Here is a 16332-nt window from a genome sequence, read left to right on the forward strand (position 1 = left end):
CCCCAGGTGACTAAAGTGCATGAAAGTTGAAACTATGCACAAAGACTCTTGTCTCTGGATAGGTCTGCTTCTATCAGGATGCAGAAAAGATGCATAGCTATGTTATTGAAACAGAAGTCATAGATGTCAAGATTATTACATGGCCTTGTCATATACGTAAGCAACTCTCAAAGCAGCAGGACAAAGCAGAGAATTTAGTCTTCCAAGGAAAAGTCTTGGTTCTGGAATGTGGCAGCTTTCTAGCGCCTCATTTGTGCTTCCTAGGTACTGACTCCATTGGGAAGATTAAGTGAGCAACTGACACGCGGAAGATTCAGTTGATGCTTCTTTTCCTCTAAAATTGAGTTTTCAATCTATGAAAATCATCCAGGGATTTGGCTATTAAAATTTTTTTCTTTAACTTTACTATTTTCTGCCTTTATTATTTTTTTTGAAGGTAGGGTTTTGCTCTGTCACTCCAGCTGAAGTGCAGTGATGCAATCACAGCTCACTGCAGCAGCCTCAAATTACTGAGCCCAAACAATTCTTCTATCTCAGCTTCCCGAGTACCTCAAACTAGAGGCACATACCAACACACACTGCTAATTTATTTTATTTTATTTTATTTTTGTAGAGATGGGGAATCTCACTATGTTACCCAGGCTGGTCTTGAACTGCTGGCCTCAACTGATCCTCTAACTTCAGACTCCCAAAGTACTGGGATGACTGGCATGAGCCGCCATGCCCACCTTTGTGAATATTTTATTACTTCTGAATAAACCGTGGAGAAAGAAAGAAATCTCAAGACATGCTATATATTTACTCATTAGTTGCTTTGTTTAATGGCTTTGAAGAGGAGAAAGTTGAAAGAGCTAAAATAATCATTTGAGATTTCTTACGAGATTTCAAGACCTACCCTGGACACTGTTTTATCAAGGCTAACTAAAGAGGAATTTATTCTAGAAAAAAGAATAAAGAATTATCTCATTAAAAATACCCCCAAACAGCTAAATTCCAACCACACATCTGTTAATATTGTCACCTGAACACTCACAGCTGGATGGAGTTAGTGACAGGTATTTGAGTTGTCGTATTAGGACACATTGTCTGTATTTTGTTGATGAATGGGACTTAAGGAGCAATATTCTGCATTGTTCATTTTTCCTCTGGCCTTTACGCTATTCTTTTGCAAATGCTGTAATGTGATATTCTGAATTTTGGCACAAATTCATTAGAAGGCAAAACTATCCTGAATATCAACTGCTTGGTTACCAAGTTGGATGTAATCCCTTCCGAGGAAAATCAGTTATAGAAGAATTATGATATGGAGTTTATTTCCTGACAGGGTAGAGTAAAATTTAGCATGGCAGGCAAGAGGGAAGGCTGTTCTCAAATCTGATGTCCTGGTTTTGCCCAGACCTGACCAAGACATTTAAATTCTTCACACATCGAAAATTCTTCACACATTGAAGAAGTTCCTGAGTTCAGGGCCCCTCTATAAGGTCTGGGGTGGGTATGGGGCGAGGGAGGGTAAACATGCAGCTCAGTGTGAACAGCGTGGGAGGGAAGACTGGCTTGCATACAGGGAGCTAATATCCAGAGGGTTTTTGACAGCTTCTCCCAAGATCTTCTTTCCTGCCCTTCCAGATGGCCTTCCTCAGACTGTTTTCCTCTCTGGGGTCTGCCATTCAATTTTCAAAGGAAATAGCGACATTCCAAGGAATAAACTAAAGAGCAGTATTTACTTGTTATTCCAGACCCACTTCAAAGGACCTACAGATTTAATAAAATATAAGCAACTTCATTATTTACTCCTCACCCATAAACCAACTTCATTGTTTGACTCAGTAGTCCAGATAATGTTGTTACTATTCAGTTTATATTCCAGAACATCACATTTCATCGGTTTCAGCTTCCAAATATTCAGCATGATGTGCCCCTACCCCAGTTAATATTATAAGCCTCTGTAGAAACCTAGCAAGAGGAATGCTAAATTGATAAGAATATATCTGATTTATTAAAATTTCATCTTGAATAGAGATAGAAAGAATAGGTAGAGAAAGGGAGATAAGTCTCTTCTTGATGCAGACTCATTGCCAACACCAAAAAGGGTGAGAACCTCAGGACTGGCTCAGAACCTCAGGACAAATATAGCAGCCCCAGTCAGAGCTGGCTCTGCATAGACTGGAAGTTAGAGAACATGAGAGTCTCATTTTCAGGGTGCACTGGATGAATTAGATATAACAACTCAGTGAAATGGGAGCTACTTGCTTTTAAGGACACAGATCTTCCCATTCCTTCTGGGTTTCTTAATTTTTATAGCCATTATCAAGGACAATAAAATTATTTTTTTCTTGTTAAGCATTAATGTAAAAGCTGAATAATTAGTATAAGATATCACTGCTATTTTTTAAAGCCATGTAGCCACATTCACAGATATCAAAGTCCTTTGCAAGATGAAAACAACCTCAGACATGTAGGAGTGGAGTATTGCTAACATCTAGGAGAAAAAATAAAATGTCTTTCATTTTTTCATTGCATCGTGGGCCAAATTTCTTTGGAGACGGACTTTTACTGGAATGTGGTAAAAAAACAAAAAGTCTGAATATCATCCATAAGTGCCTTTCATTGGTATCCCCCTAAAACGAAAGAGAGAGAGAGCAAGGGGAAGAGAGAGAGAGAGAGAGAGAGAGAGAGAGAGAGAGAGAGAGAGAGAGAGAGAAGAGAATCGTAACATTTAAAGGGTTTGGGGATGAAGCCCTTCCCTTATCTTTTAATCTTTTATCCTTATAAGCATTTTCAATCTGCAAAGGAAAGGGATGAGTCCTAGAGATGATTCTCATGATCAACCTTGAGGTCAAAAAGTGGTGTTCTGTGGTTCAATTCTGTTGAATCTTATCCAGGCTTATTCGTATCTGCAATATAAGGCAAGAGAAAGAGTTTAGAAAAATGAAGGATTATCAAGAAGAAACAAAGCTTGAATTCTTAGGAAGTTCATCATCAGACCAGAATTTTCTGATACTGGGTACGCATTTCCTATGTCAGTCTTGCTCTGGAATCTTCACTTAATAATAGACCCACAGGAAGTGTCCCTTGTCAAGCTATGGTAAACAGTTAATTGTTTTTAAATCGTCTTAAACTGAGGCAACCTGGATTTCAGTTAGGTAGCTATCAACTTTTTGATAAACACTTCAAAGGAACAACCAATGCTTTACTCTTCTGACTATCTCACTTTTCAGTTTTTGATATTTTATTTTATTATTTTATTTTTTTGTATGTACAAACATACCTTTGAAATACACCACAGCAGGATCTGTCAACCTCAGCACTCTTGATATTTAGGGCTAGATAAGCCCTGGTTGTGGGGGACTGTCCTGTGCATGATAGGATGTTTATCAGCATCCCTGACGTCTACCCACCAGATGCCAGTAGTAACTTCCTCCTCCCCAGTTATGAAAATTACAACTATTTGCGGACAGTACCAAATGTCCCTGAGGGCAAAATCACCCTAGTTGAGAACCACTTCACAGCTTTTTAGCTTAGTCCATACTGAAACATTCTGTGGCCAAGTGTCATTCTGTGGAAATTTGTATAACAACTCTTCAGTTTTAATATAATAACAATTATTATTATTAATTATTTATTATTATTGCCATGGTTGGAACTAAGTTTGTGATCTATCCTTAATGGCAAATGCTTTAGTATTTATTGGAGTCAATCAGCTTCTAAACATATCTCAACTGGTTATGAGCCAATTTGCCACCTAATTTTGGACAAGTTATGCACCTCTCTATTCCTGAGTTGTCTCATTGGTAAAACAGTTATACTACTCATAATTCTGACAAGTAAGAATTCAACTCATCCAAATAATAGGCTAAATGCTGCATCTGTGTGAAAGGGCTACAAGAAGCGAAACTGTACAAAATAGTAACTTAAAAAGCATATGCGATTATGTAACTATTATCTATTAAGCATTACTGGCATAATGTACAATTGTACTTATCTCCTAAAAGGGTTAAAATATGCCCTTACTACCAAGAGGAAACTTGGAAAATGGGAACATAACTACATAATATTCATCTCAAGAAATATCTATTAGTCAATGTGTACATATTTCTAAATTCAGTTTCAAAAAAAATTACACTTTTCAAAATAACCTCAGATAAACAGATATTTATGCAATCTAATGTGAAGGAGATTTTCAGAATGACATTTCATGAAAAGACAGAAGACAGGATTAAGGGGCAAGTGGAAGGATCCATTTTGCAGAGGTCAGATGTGTTCTGAGAAACAGTAAAATCAGGTAAAAAAAGTAAGGATGGGGTAACACAGAGGTTGGCTTAACAAAAATAACAGAAGCTGATTCGAAGCTGTTCCTAATACTGTACCTAATTCACTCAAGTGTGCTTCGGCCTAAGCCCAGCCCAGAACAGAGTGCTCTGATGTTTAATGTGTGGTACAGCAAGTAGGGCAGAAGTTGGGAACAGAACACCAACCTTACGTCTTTGTGTTTATTAAGCTGTATCGCATGACGTTCACCTCCCTAAACGGTGTGCTTGGTGTGTCATGGGATACTGTGATGTGTAAAAGAAGGTAACAGAGGTAGATTCAATCACTCCCACCAACAAAGACTTCTTTCTTAAGCCTTCTGAAAGGGTCTTTGGACACAGTTTCCTCGTGTAACAATCACTAAATCCTATTCTCTCGGAATGGTGATACGCCTTTGCTCCCAGCTACCCTTTGAGTCACTTCTCCTCTTTCACTGTGTGGTAGGTGACCTATTTTACAGGACTTTCACCAAATGTTGCCCCAGTTACCTCCAAATTTAATTCTAACAAGAGCAAGGCCATCTTGTGGGAATCAAAGTACTTATCAGGAAGCCTTATGCGAGGGTATGCCCACTGACGAAAGACTGGTAGCTATGTCTGCGTTCACATCCTCTAAATTAATCCTGTGCTTTAAAATCTCTTTCATTAAAATAAAGGCTGTAAAATAAAATAACACTGCTGTAACAGGCAAGCCTTGATTTCTGAATAGAATTTGACAACCTCTACAAGGTAGGACCACTTGCTCGGAGCTTAGTGAAGACACAGCACAAAAGTGCATTAAAGTCAGCTCTGACTTCCTGTCTCAAGAACTGAAATCACTTTGTGACCCATATGTGCTGTTTCTGTGGGGAGGCTGAAAGGTGAGGTCATCTACTACCTGTAATTTCTTCATAAAAGCAAACAGTTTTACCAATAAAACAAACTAACATCATTTTTGAGTGGAGAGTTGAGAACATTTGTTGATCAAATCAATATTTGTTTTTATTGATGGGTCACTGTTACAGTTGCTTAGAATTCCAAATCAAAGTTTGAAAACAAAATACCAAATATTCTGCTGTTGATTTGGGAATTAATAAAAATTAACATGAAAACTTTTCGTTCGTTTATATAATAATAACGAAACCCCAAATATGTCTCCATCACAACTATTTTATTTTCTTCCCTTGTATAGAAACTGAACAGGTTTAAGAAACTAACAAGCTCTCCCTGGCCTCTGTCTTGCCTGTGATTGGCATTTGAGGAGCCAGGTGAGCACTCATGGTGAGACAAATCTATCATTTCACCCGGATAAAGCAACCCAAGTGTAGCTCTATGGATACGTAAGTAGTCCATAAGATTTATGTTTCCTCAAAATATCATCTTAAAGCAAGGGAATTTGTTGTTGATACACCAATAAACTTTCTTCTTATTTCAATTGAATCCGTCACCCTGGGTGTATTGATTTCAGTTTTCTTGCCTCAGCATGTTTTTTCTTTCCTTTTTGAAGTAATCCCCCTTGAAATTTGTAGTAAAAATGGAATTCATCTCGCTCCTTCCTTGGATCCGCTGGTCTTGGAACTGAACTCCACTTGCACGCAGACGTCCCAGGGCGTCAGAATTTGAACTTCTGTTTCTGGGCTGGGAACTGGATCAGTCGTATCCTAAACTAATAAATGATTCAGGGTTTGAGGAATCTTTTCTTTTTCTCTTTAAACTAATCTCAGAACAATATTCAATCGTAAGGTTGTTGTCAACAGCTTGCTTAATTTGTCCTTTTAAAGAACCATTCCTTCCTGGATTGGCCAGCTGCAGCCTCTTGACTCAAATGTGGTGCCTTGGATCTGCTCCGGAATTCAGTCTGGCCTCACAGCTCAGCTGACTTTATAATGCAAATATAATTACTGATGCACATTCAAAAAACTTCGGGAAACTGTAAATGCTTATTTTAGCTTATAAAAGTGGTGATATTTATATTTGAAGAATGTTAACATGACTCTTAGAAAAATGCACATTTATCATGCTCTACCATCTAGGACTCTGTTAGCAGGTCTCGTCTGGGGATAAAGGTTTGAAGAGGGTTTTGTCTATTTATGTTGGATCTTAAAAAGCACAAAGTGCCAAAACAGGGTGTGCAACATAGTTGGTAAAAATAGGAGTCCGAAGTGTGTTTTATAATCCAAGATTTACCGTTGACTAATAGAACAACCATCCTAGTTCTTTTCTCACTCATCCCTAAATAACTATAAGATCTGACAGCATGTCCCAACTATCACTGGCCTCCAGTGAGAAGGAGCTACTATGGACCACAACCCACCATCCCTGGGAGTTCACATCCCAGCTTCTGGAATCATCCTCACAGCTCAGGGATTAGCATCTTGAGATTGGACTCTGCTTCATGGATGTTGCCTCCTGCCTCTCACCACCCCATATCTTCCTCTTGCCTGCTGCCTGGTATTTGTCCTCATGCACACATTGTGGTAACCCTTGGGTTGTAGGATTAAGACCAAGTACCTAAGCATAGACCTCAAGGCTCCTGACTACTCTGCCCCTTCCCTTGAAGGCACTCTGTGTCCTGGCCACTCAGAGTTACCTAACTTGCCTTGTGTCTACTTTCTCCTCTCACAACTGTAAGTCTTTCCACTGTTACACTTCCAGCTGCTTTAAATTCCCTTCCCCTTTCTCAACCTGACACAGGATCCATACCCCTTAGTTTCTATAACTAGCTTTAGTTTCTATCACTAACTTAGTTCTATAACTAGCTTTTCATTGCAATAAGCCATTTCAGTCTATGGGACAGAGAGAGGAGCTGTCCTCTCATTGCTCACTGGGTCCCTTTACACAGCTTTCATCACCCCGTGGTTATTGATTTACTCCTCTGTGTTTCCACATCCACCTCCAGGCAGCTGTGATCTTCCTAACCAGAATCCTGTTAGTTTTTGTCTCCCATCTCCTATTGCTCAATAAATGTGGGAGGAATGGAGAGAGAGAGAGGAAGTGGAGAGCCCTGGAGGTCTCACAACTTCTTTTTGGAATTAACAGATCCACACAGGGCGTCTTGACTCTTACCATCATCATGCCCTACACACCATATCTGGCCCCACTCCCACGTCCTCCTGGCTTCTGCATTTCACACACCACTCTGTTGAAGCCATATAGCTGCAGATCTACCTTAGGTCCTGTCTTTTTCCCTCCATGGCCAGGCCCTAACTCATTGGTCCTCCAGGCCCAGCCCAGCATGTGTGTGCCACTCCATCATTCCCCAGTCTTGGGTGCTACAGCCACAAGAACTTCTGGCAATTACTCTATACATCTCTGCACGCACTTCCCACCTCATGACCTTGTATGCACGTGATGGCCACTATGTTCTTCCTCCATGCCTCCCTTGGCTAGATCTTCCTCAGCCACGGGATCTCAGTGTATAAATCACTACCCCAGAGACTTTTTTTTTACTTCTCTGTTTGAAGCATTGACCTCCTTCCATCTCTCCTTGTTAATTCTCTATAGCAGCCCTTTTGTGGACTTCTTGGCATACCACAATTTTATATCAATACTCTGGAAGTTTTTTTTTTTTTTTTTTTTTTTTTTTTTTTTGAGACAGGGTCTCACTTTGTTGCCCAGGCTGGAGTGCAGTGGTGTGATCTCAGCTCACTGCAGGCTTCTACTTCCCAGGCTCAATCGATGGCCAGGTGCGTGCCACCACATCTGGCTAATTTTTTAAATCTTTTTGTCTTACTGTGTCACCCAGTCTAGTCTCTGCAGTCTCTGCAATTGCCTCAAGCAATCCTCCCACCTTTCAAAGTGCTGGGATTATAGGCATGAGCCACTGCACCCGGCTGTGATATGCCACTTTTAAATTTCCATGATTGAGCTATCTGAAGCAACAGTCCTTGTTTGTTCCCTGTTTGAAACTTTTCCAATTGGTTTTACTTTTTATTCTGTCTTATGGTGAGGCATTACTATTTTAATTATCAAAAATCATAATGTGGTTATAGAATCATATCTGAAATGGGCATGGAATACCAAAGAAAGTGTATTTGTATGTGACAAGATTTCTTATGTTCCGCTGAGGAAGGGCATCACGTCTGTCTGCAGGGTTTTACTGTATGGGCCCTGTGTAAATAGATCTGGTTGTACTTCATTTGCAGCTGTTGGTGCTTAACAAAACTAAGATGCTCTTGAGAACACCAGATGGTCCAATCATGGAAGTTTAAAGAGTGGGTCTCCTTTGGGGGTTTTAGTGCCCATTAGAAGTTTACCTATCCCCCTTTCGTATGTGGAATTTTTATCACTATCACACAATCTAAGTAGAATCTTCATTGCTTCTTATGGGTGGACTGCAGAGGAGGGAAATAAGTCTTGATTTTACTTCTTAGTTAACTGTTATGCTTGAAGGGGGCATTTTTGCTCTTTGAAAACCTAGGCTTACGATTTTCCCATTTATAAAAAAATGAATATTGCTTAAGGCATTTCAGATCTCATGATTTTAGGATGAATTCATGAGACAATAATTCAGATTTTATATTAGAAAAATATTCGAGCTGGGAAATAGCACCTCAAGGGAAGAGGGAGATGTCCCACCGCCTGAGTCAGACTAGTTTGGATAAAACTCGGTGGGGGTGTGGGGATGGGGCAGGGAGATCAAGCCAAAGGAAACTGACTCGGTCTAACAGAACATGGTTTTTTCATCTCTAATTTCTCAGTTTGTGACTCTTGTGGGAATTTTCAACCCATAAAAGTGCCCTTTTCTGTCCCTGGTAATGGCCTAATGAAATAAACACTCATAAATATATGAAGTTCCCAGAGATAAGATCTGAACATCGGACGCCTTTCACCTGGCAGTGGATGTTTTATCACCAGTGAATTGGTCATGTGATCTCTTTGAGCCTTTTTTCTCCCCTCAAACTGAAGGTCAGAATTCTTGTGATTGGGTTCTTTTAAACGTTCTGAAGCCTAAGTGCCTAGTGATTAAACAAATTTACATCTTATACACTTTTTAACACTCAGTAAAGAGATCATGGAACTTTATCAGCTGCTCATGATGTTCAGCTGAATCTCAGCAACTCTGGCCTAGGACAGACAGACCCTTTAGGGACAAGGCTAGAGGATCATAAACAGGAAGCAGAGGTAGACGGAGCTCCCTGGCTGTCCATGTTGAATTAAAACAACAACAAAAAACATCCAATGGCAACTGTGACATTGCCAACATTTCCTTCTGTGCAAATGGAGATTTCTTGGTTTCAGAGTTTCCAAGCTGACTTGGTAGTCTTTTGCCAATGGGGTAAGGTAGTACTGACCTCCCCTCTTCTTTCCCTGGTAATTCTCTATAAAGAAACAGGCTGAACATTATCCTAAGCCCAAGAACACAGAAACAGAAAAAACAAATATCACATGTTCTCACTTTTATAAGTAGTAACTAAACTTTGGGTATGCAAGGACACAAAGCTGGGAACAATAAACAGTAGGATTTTCCAAAGCAGGGAGGGAACAGGTAGAGAGTTAAAAAACTGTCTATCAGGTACTATGCTCACTACTTGGTCAATGGGATTATTAGAAGCCCAAACCTAAGCATCACACAGTATACTCATAACAAACCTGCACATGTTTCCCCTGAATATACTTTTTTACAAAAGAAAGAAAGAAATAGGAAGGAAATAGATTAGATTTTGTTGTATGCTTTTATTTCTTAGCATCTCATGATCAGTCACAATTTTACTCAGTGTATTTTGCTCTGAAAAATATAAAAATGCAGTGGTGGTATGTTCCTGATCTGAGCAGCCGTGAGTTCAACTTGAGAGCAATAAGGAAGGCAACCTCAAACCTCCCCTGCTATGTTGAGGGCAATGCACTCCTGAAATAGAGTGAATTAGAACTTCCCTTGCCCACTTCCTGTTCCCTAGAGCTAGCTCCCTCTTCCTAGGGAGCTGTTTGAATCCTGAAGAATGTGTGTGCTTCCCATGGCTCTTATCCTTGCTGCCTTTGAGCTAAGACGAAGCCTTCTCTCTGCTTAACAACAGTACAGAGAAAAGTCAAATAAAGTGGATGCCTGAGGACATGTGGAGAACCAGGACAGATTTGCTGTAATTTCATACTTCCTGGTTCTATTTGTGATTCTAGATAGTATTCATGCTTCCACAAAAGTCCATGCCTTGGGATATGCATACACCTTCAATAAATCAAACACTTAAAAACCTATGTGTTTGTTCGTTTGGACATTCACTAAGTTATCCTAAATGCACTGAGTCCCCACCACAGCCCAAGAGGGTGGAGTGGTGAGAGCTCAATATGAGATCCCCATGCCCAGCTCTACTCCTTGAGACCTCAGACATCAGTTATGGGACTTTGCATGAACCATTTAACCCCTCCAGGTCACTTTGCTTTTGGATGGAGACTGGAAGTCACATTACTTGCTTTGGGTATTTCGTGGAGGATTGTGGATCTCTGTTACTATGGAATAATGTGTATCCAAAGGTTTGGTATAATCAGATGGCCAGACATATATGTTATCATTATGGAAAGATTACTAATGAAAAGTAAATTTATAAATGGAGTAGTCAATATGTAAGATATGGCTATACCTCTTCCAGGCTCAGTCATCATAAAGAAGAAAAAATTCCATGTCATAGTCGTCAGAAAGGCTTTGTTAAACAGACACAGGATTGAAGAAGGGAAAGGTGTAACCATCAGAAAGGAAAAGTATGGACACTGCCGACGAGGCTCAATCAGTAGGGTCCAAAGGACTACAGCTTAAGCATATCTCCATGACATCATTCATTGCACTGGATTTGAATTTTCTATCTTTGTGTCTACCTGTCGACTTTGTACTGATTTGTTTTCATTTCTTATTGACTTTCATTGCTCTACTGTCTGGTACATTTCTTGGCAGTACAGGTCATATGCAGGATATGTTGGACATATAGTTTTGCTCAATATGAGAATACATAAACAAAGCAATGTACCTTAGAACTGTTCCATCTCCAAAATCTCTCAGAGCTTCTGCTCTCTAACAACAATCTCCTTTCTCTTTATCACTCACAGGTGCAAGACAAATTGTTTCTCACTGTGACCTCTCTTCCACCATTTCTAGCTTTCTGGACTATGAAATTTGCCTCTTCCCTCACCCTACAGTCAGACGTTGCATCCTCATCCCCCCTACCACCCAACTTTCCCACATCCTAGTCATTTGATCACATATCTCATATCTATTCTTAGCTGGGATTTACCAGTCACCAAATTTCTTCATCCCATCTCTCAAGATGCCTACACATGCTGAATGGGATATGGACGTCATTAATATTTCCATCAGTATCACATCCAGTTACTTCTTGTTATAGTCCCACAGTAAAGAGTCTAAAATAAATCCCCATAACTCAACACTTTCCCATGGTCTCGGAAGGAGACCTCATTGCTGAGTTACTGAGAAGATAGTGGTCACCTAGTCTACACAACATAATGTTCATTCCTTCAATGCATGTCTGCAGGTCTTCATTAGTTGCTTCTATCTCCATGTAGTGATTTTTCTTTTCTTTTCCTTTTGCTTTCTTTTCCTTTCGCTTTCTTTTCCTTTCCGTTCTTTTCTTTCTTCCTCTTTCTTTCTTTCTTTCTCTTTCTTTCTTTCTTTCTTTCTTTCTTTCTTTCTTTCTTTCTTTCTTTCTCTCTTTCTTCCTTCCTTTTTTTTTTTTTTTTTTTGATGGAGTTTCTGTCTTCTCACTCAGGCTGGAGTGCAATGGTGCAATCTCAGCTCACTGCAACCTCCACCTCCTAGTTTTGAGCAATTCTCTTGCCTCAGCCTCCCAAGTAGCTGGGATTAAAGACACCCGCCACCATGCCCATCTAATTTTTATATTTTAATAGAAATGGGGTCTCATCACATTCGCCAGACTGGTCTCAAACTCCTTACCTCAGGTGATACACCTGCCTCAGCCTTCCAAAGTGCTGGGATGACAGGCATGAGTCACCATTCCTGGCCCATGTAGTGGTTTCTAATTCAAAGTTCTACCTCTCATCCTCAAGACCTCCCTTTCTGATTTCTTAATTTTTTCCCTTGCTGTCCTCTCAGAAGATCCATCAAGGGTACCCTGCCATCTCCGGCATTCCAAGATTCCCACTTCATTGACTCTTTTCCCCCAAGTAATTCTACTACCAGATGATGCTCCAAGAAATCTGGGCTCTGTAGTCAAATAATCTTAGGAACTATGATATACCATGTCACCATTTTGGATATTCATAGGACAAATATAGCCAATTAAAGATAGTAAAGAACCTCATTCATTTTAGTTTTTTTAGGGTATCCTAAATGGTTTATAACTTTGTCTTTTGTTTTCATTCAAGTAACAGCCATTAATGCTCTACAAAACTTTTGAGATGCATAACTTATTTAGACTACTTCTTTTACACATAAAATGTCCACATCTCTACTATTAAAACAATAATCAAACAAGTATGACTTTCATGGTGTTGATAATCCTCAAGATCGTTTTCTCATTACTTCTTCTTACCACTATTTTTATTGAGGAGAAGTTTTTATCTCTAATTCTCCTTCATACAATTCTCATTACTTTAGCAATCAATTAAATGTAGAGACTCAATCTATAGCTCCCAGCTCTCTCCTAAATTAAATTGCTATATTTCTGACTGTGTTCTTAATGTCTCCACCAGTTGGCTTCTTGTAGCATGAGCTGCACATGTTTGTTACTAACTTATTATTGCTACGAACTACCACACCAGACCAACTCTCAGTTGGTGGTACCAAATTCTTCTTTGTTCTTTGTCCCAGCATTAATATTTTGAACTGAATATGAAAAAGTAGGGATGCATGTTTTTTTTTTTTTCAAGGCAAATATATCTACAGAATTGAACCATGCTCCATCATTTGCTAATTATTGAACCTCAGGATCCTTATCTGTAAAGTAATGGCAAGAACACTTACTTATAGAATAAATAATAGTGGGTGCTTCATGTGTATAGTGTCTTTTCCCTTTGAAAATCTCACAGTTCCATTTATGCTTTCTATTTCTCTTCTACTCCTATAGTTTAGACTCTGATAACTTAACAGCCTCAATATTTGCTTTTAGGACTTTAATATCTCACCCCTGTCCAGAACAATGATGCAGAGTTACACTATACAGTATATTGTGTGTACATATGTAACTACAAATCATTATGTTGTTATACTGTCACAGTAATATCCTAAGAGAAAGACAGTATACGGCAAATAGTCTTTCCATCATACAGTGTGAAAATTATGCTTTATTTCACTTGGCATTTGAAGTCATGATTTTACTTCAAGTACAACTAAATATTTGGAACAACATGGGCCTTTATAATAGAGTTTGCTAAGTACATTTTCCACTGTCTCCTGAGAACTGAAAAAGCTGAGAAATGTAGTTTCAGACCAGAGTACATCATCCTGTCAATGTTACTGATTGTTTTACCAACTGGACTCATAGATACATGGCCAACACCCAAAGGAGGGGAGACGAAAGTGACAGTGGCTGAGAGATATAAAATATCCCCTTCTAACTTCATAATTTGGAATTTTTTGAAATATTTATAATTTACAAGAATAAACAATGAAGTAATGGTCCATAGGGTTCTCTGTGGCCACTTTGGACTTTTAAACAGTGATGGGTCACTCTTAAGTATCTAAAGTTCAAATTCAGTTTGGATCCCAACCAAGGCATTCAAATAGATAGATGAAGTTTTTCAAACCTCTGGAGATTGGAAATGTGAGCTGGAAATCTCATGCCCCTTCATGGTATTTTTGATTCTTTTGGTTTTGGCAGAAGTGGGAAATGAAGTTTAAGTTGAGCAATTTAGATGACTAAAAATTAAACTGATAGTTGTCCAAATATGGATTTTATAGTACAGATATCCATAAAGCGCACGCCTTTCCAAAGTTCACAGTTTTAGAAAATAGATAGTCTTCATTATCTGTGTTAATTTCTTTTTTAATTAATTGTTTGTTTTGGATAGTTAATAGCAGAAGAAATTATACAGTTGACCAAGTACTTTCTTTACAAACTTGTTTAACTCCCAATTATAGAAGTGGTTTGAAACACAACTCTACTACCTTATTTTTTCTTTCTGAATTTAGAAAACTAACTCTCTCTCTTTCTCTCTACCCCCGCTCCCCCCGCCCGCCCCAATTCCTTAGTTATTTAAAGTGCTTAGTTCCATTGGAAGGGATAACACATCTCATTTGGTTTAGGCACATTAAGGCAGGGTCTACATAACCATAGGTGAAATGAAACAAGACTGAAAAATATTGTTCGCCTGATTTCTGGAAAATACAGATATTGTAATGTCAGGGCAGTAGTTGGGATGACACCTTCAGGTCCGTGCTATTTACTTTGGTGGCAGAGATAAACTGTAGCAAGTCAAATCAACTAACTTTTGTTTGATCTGTATAAGCTGAAATTGCTAAAATGTACAATGTAACACTTTCTATCATGTAACTCACACAAAATAAATTTAATTGGATCTCAAGGATAGAAGGACACATCAACTCCAAAAGGTATATTAAGATACTCTCATCCAGGCTCCCTCTTGTAATAAGTTTGAAAACATGTCCCCTACCCTGGAGCTTCTTGTTCTTTCCATGACACCATGGTTTTATTCAAAGCAAAAGCAGCTCATGGAGGAGCAAGAACATATCATGACTGCATTCAACAAACAGGCAGAATAGGCCAGGCCAGGTGGCTCACGCCTGTAATCCCAGCACTTTGAGAGACCGAGGCGGGCAGATCACCTGAGGTCAAGAGATTGAGACCATCCTGGTCAACATGGTGAAACCCCATCTCTACTAAAAATACAAAAATTAGCTGGACATGGCGGCAGGCGCCTGTAGTCCCAACTGCTCAGGAGGCTGAGGCAGGAGAATCGCTTGAACCCAGGAGGCGGAGGTTGCCGTGAGCCAAGATTGCACCACTGCACTCCAGCCTGGCAACAGAGCAAGACTCTGTCTAAACAAACAAACGAACAAACAAACAAACGAAAAACAAAAACATAAAACAGGCAGGATAGTTTTTGCCAGCTACCCTTTTATTCCTACTAAGTGCAAATGTTCCTTGCACTTAATAGGTGAGCAGTAGTAGTAAATCCTTATTGAATTTAATATGTATCTTTTGGGAATCATTGTTCAGGCTTGATAGGAGAGATGAAAATGCCAACCAAGGTGAACTTACATGGTTTAATTTTTTTTGGGTCCCTACACCACCTTCCAGTCCCATCCCATAAGTTAAACACCTATACACAACAACCCAGAACAGCTTGGAAATCTTCACTGAGATAAGGGAGGAATTTATTCTCCCAACATTTAGAACATGACACAGAAGACCTGGGTTCAAATCCTGAACCTACCATTTACTAGCAGCCATATTATGGAATGTTGCTAAATTATGAAATGCCTGATATATGCCCTCCTTCAACAAACCTTGCAGCGGCTCCAGAGAAACATGTACTGTTCAAGGCCCTGGAGATGAAGCAGACAGCAAAACATTTCCCAGATGCCAACCTGATTACGGAGTACATCAGTATTGTTGCGATGCCTTTAAATTCTCCCTTTCTCTTACTTCAAACCTACTGTCTTGGGATCTCTCTAGTGAAACCTAGGGGTCTATATGGAGCAGGCATGAACCATAGATACAAATACAGTAAGAAGACAGTTTCTCTCCTCTAGGCATTCCCAGTGTGGGAGAACCATATGCATATAATTCACTGCAGGAATGTGTTAAGACCTTTCATAGAGACACAAACCAAGCATTCTGTAGTTATATTCAGAAATATTTGAAATTTGCCTAGAGAAGTTAAAGAATAAGCAACTCATTTGTTTTATATGAGGATAAATTGAGACACAGGATGTGAAAACATTTATTAATTGCATCATTGATATAAACATGTAAATATATTTTTGCTTAGTAATATATTTGAATATATATTAACAGATATATCTGATTTTCTAATATCAGATGTATCTTACATACAGCCAAGTATGTTTCAAATTCCCATTATTTGAAAGGATTAAAAAATAAGCTCCAAGTTGTTCAAC

The 16332-nt window shown here is 39.1% G+C and overlaps 1 long non-coding RNA gene across 1 annotated transcript in view; it reads right to left on the bottom strand.

Annotated features, from left to right (window-relative positions):
• Positions 1-772: 772 nt before the first annotated feature.
• Positions 773-16332, bottom strand: part of LOC108528566 (uncharacterized) — a 66121-nt gene continuing 50561 nt past the window's right edge. Inside the window, exon 4 of the long non-coding RNA XR_001885194.1 lies at positions 773-2894. This is a non-coding gene — a long non-coding RNA (uncharacterized LOC108528566). The remainder of the gene's footprint in view (positions 2895-16332) is intronic.

The sequence above is a fragment of the Rhinopithecus bieti genome, unplaced genomic scaffold (assembly GCF_001698545.2).
Source record: "Rhinopithecus bieti isolate Rb0 unplaced genomic scaffold, ASM169854v2 scaffold_5130, whole genome shotgun sequence".
NCBI classification, from domain to species: domain Eukaryota; kingdom Metazoa; phylum Chordata; class Mammalia; order Primates; family Cercopithecidae; genus Rhinopithecus; species Rhinopithecus bieti.